Raw genomic sequence first — 3,462 nt, 5'->3', positions numbered from 1 at the left:
ACACATTTACCTAACGCCAGAATAAATGTAATGTACATTATGCAGCAAAGGAAATTAGACATAAATCCATTATGGAGATTATCGGTTTTGGTCGGGCGATGTTCCCCTATTGCATAATCAATACTGAAGAATGACTGATATCATTAACGATACAGGGAAGAAGCTTTTTAGTTATCTAGCTTTGTTAGCAAAGTCGTAGCTAGCAGCTAGCTAATAGCACAACAACAGCCTAATGTCTGTATGATAAAAATCCTGAATCGATAGATAAGAACAGTTTCTCCTCACCTGGCTGTCTCCTCCCCTCAGTAGTTCTTCAGAGAAAGGCAGACAGAGGCCTGTCAGTGTCTATTGTATCTCATTTCCTCTCTGCTTAAACCGCTGAAGCAGAAACGAGACTTCAACGTTTTCCGTCATCTGACTATGTTGTACAAAAAACCCAACAATAAAACAAAATAATTTTAGTACATATTATGTGTCAGAAGAGGGCTTAGGAAATAATAAATTTGACCAAAAGGGCACTTGGAGGCTAGGAGCAAAAGGGGAAGGTGCTCAAGCATAGACATAAATATGTAGACGCCTTATGGAGCGGGTCGGCCCGTCGCTGTGATACGTCACAGCGTCCGCCATATTGAATGTGGAATATGTGCCAGTAAGCTAATACAGGTAAATGCACCGAACTTCACAAAGTGCCGTTCTACAAAGTATTTTAAATTAATTCCTGTCATTGACACATTTTCTCACACATTAATATATTTGGTAATCAAAGAAATGACTGAAGACAGAGTTTAACTTTTTATGTGATTATTTAATTGTTTTGGGGCATTTCTGAATAAAGAGCACAATGTTTTATTTGATAGAAATGATTCTGATCAGTTTTATATTAACACTGATGAACAGACACACTTTTACAGTGTTTAAATAACATTTACATAATTCCATAATTTCATGTACATTTAACATTTCAAGACAAGAAACAAATAATTTTCTTGTATTTATTTTTTATACGTTATTGAGAAATGACTTTTGATTTATAAATCAGTCATTGTCAAACATTAAACTACATATTTTTCTTACTTTTTTCCAGAGAAAACGACATGAATTACAGAATGTCAACTCTGCTATTGACAGCAGAGTGAAAATAATTCTAACAGAGTAAATTATTTTTATTTCATTACATAAGCTGTATTAATACACTAATACTTCAGATTGAGATATTTAAAAATACACAAAAAATGAAAGAATAAAACATTTATTTATTATACTGGGAACACTGGTCACAGGCTTCAGTCTGCTGGTCTCACTGGGAGAACTCAATGACTTCTGAGACGTCCTGGTTCACAGGCTGAAGCCAAGGATAAAAGAGAAATTATCCAAAAGTTAATAGAAAATACATATATGTTTCCTTCACATTCAGAAAAAGCCATTTTNTTACGTCATAGACATAAATACGCAGGGCCGTGCAGAGGCCACTAAGGGGCAGGTGCTCAAAAAAAAAGGGCCCATCTAACCGCCTTCTAGGACAGAATATTAAAGCCACACAGCTTTCAGAGTTTAATAAACAATGATAAATTACAAAATTGTAAGATATACAATCAAAGCTAAGGAAAATCTATATATAGAGCATACAACTATGCATATGTAAGATATTTTATTAGTAATTTAAAGCAGAGCTGCAGCAAACTTTAACGTGGAACTGCAGAAAGAAAAAAAAAAAAAAGCAAATATTGAATTGTTAATGCATGTCACCATGAGAACAGCTGCTGAGTTTAGCTTAAAAAACTTGTTTTAAAATTAAAATCTCACATTTTTGTCTCATGAAGTGAAAAAATTATTTCCAAAACAAACTTATTTGTGCATGTCATAAATATTTTCTTGCTATTCTAAGTTTTTGTTTGTGACTCAAAGTTTTGCTTGTGATTCTCACATAATGTCGTGGGCGGGGCCTAAAATCACAACAAAAGATTTCTGATGTGTGCAAATAAAAGTTTGTTTGGCAAATAACTTTTTTAATTCACGAGAAAAAAATTAGTTATTTAATTTAAAAAAAAGTTTTTTAAAGAAAACCTTTTGTTAAAGAGAAATCATTACAATTCCAAATGTTTTGATTACAATTTTATTTTACTTAACTGAGGTTAGTTTATTTTTTCCCATTGAATAATTGGGGAAAAAATTAACTCCATACTCTGCGAACCCTAAACTTAAAGTCTGGTTGAGTTTTTTCTCCTTCATTAATGACTTTTATTACATACATTATATCTATCATGGTAGTTCAGGGCGAGTTATTTTTAATTCTAAATGAATATCCTTGTTGGACATTTATTTAAGTGCTATTCTCCTTCAAGATACATTTACCTAACACCAGAATAAATGAAATGTACATTATGCAGCAAAGGAAATTAGACATTTATCCATTATTTATCCGAGATGATCGGTTTTGGACGGGCGATGTACCCCATTGCATAATCGATACTGAAGAATGACTGATATCATTAACGATACAGGGAAAAAGCTTTTCAGTTATCTAGCTTCTAGCAAAGTCGTTAGCTAGCAGCTAGCTGATAGCACAACAACAACAGCCTAATGTCTGTATGATAAAAATACTGAATGATAGATCAGAACAGTTTCTCCTCACCTGGCTGTCTCCTCCCCTCAGTAGTTCTTCAGAGAAAGGCAGACGCAGAGGGCTGTCAGTGTCTGTTGTATTTCATTACCTCTCTGCTTAAACCGCTGAAGCAGAAACGAGACTTCAACGTTTTCCGTCATCTAACTATGTTGTACAAAAAACCCAACAATAAAACAAAATCATTTTAGTACATGTTATTATGTGTCAGAAGAGGGCTTAGGAAATAATAAATTTGACCAAAAGGGCACTTGGAGGCTAGGAGCAAAAGGGGAAGGTGCTCAAGCATAGACATAAATACATAGACGCCTCATGGAGCAGGTCATAGGTCATGGAGCGGGTGACCTGTTGCTGTGATACGTCACAGCGTCCGCCATATTGAATGTGGAATATGTGCCAGTAAGCTAATACAAGTAAATGGACCGAACTTCAGAAATTGGCGTTTGACAAAATATTTTAAATTAATTTCTGTCATTGACACATTTTCACACACATTAATATATTTGGCAATCAAAGAAATGACTGAAGAGAGTTTCTAACTTTTGATGTGATTATTTAATTGTTTTGGGGGATTTCTGAATAAAGAGCACAATGTTTTATTTGGTAGAAATGATTCTGATCATTTTTATATTAACATTGATGAACAGACACTTTTACAGTGTTTAATTAAATAACATATTTACATAATTCCATAATTTCATGTACATTTAACATTTCAAGACAAGAAACAAATAATTTTCTTGTATTTATTTTTTATACATTGAGAAATGAATTTTGACTTATAAATCAGTCATTGTCAGACAATAAACTACACATTTTTCTTACGTTTTTCCAAAGAAAAA

The sequence above is a fragment of the Poecilia formosa genome, unplaced genomic scaffold (genome assembly GCF_000485575.1).
Source record: "Poecilia formosa unplaced genomic scaffold, Poecilia_formosa-5.1.2 Scaffold473, whole genome shotgun sequence".
Lineage (NCBI taxonomy): Eukaryota > Metazoa > Chordata > Actinopteri > Cyprinodontiformes > Poeciliidae > Poecilia > Poecilia formosa.
Note: the sequence above shows the minus strand (reverse complement) of the source record.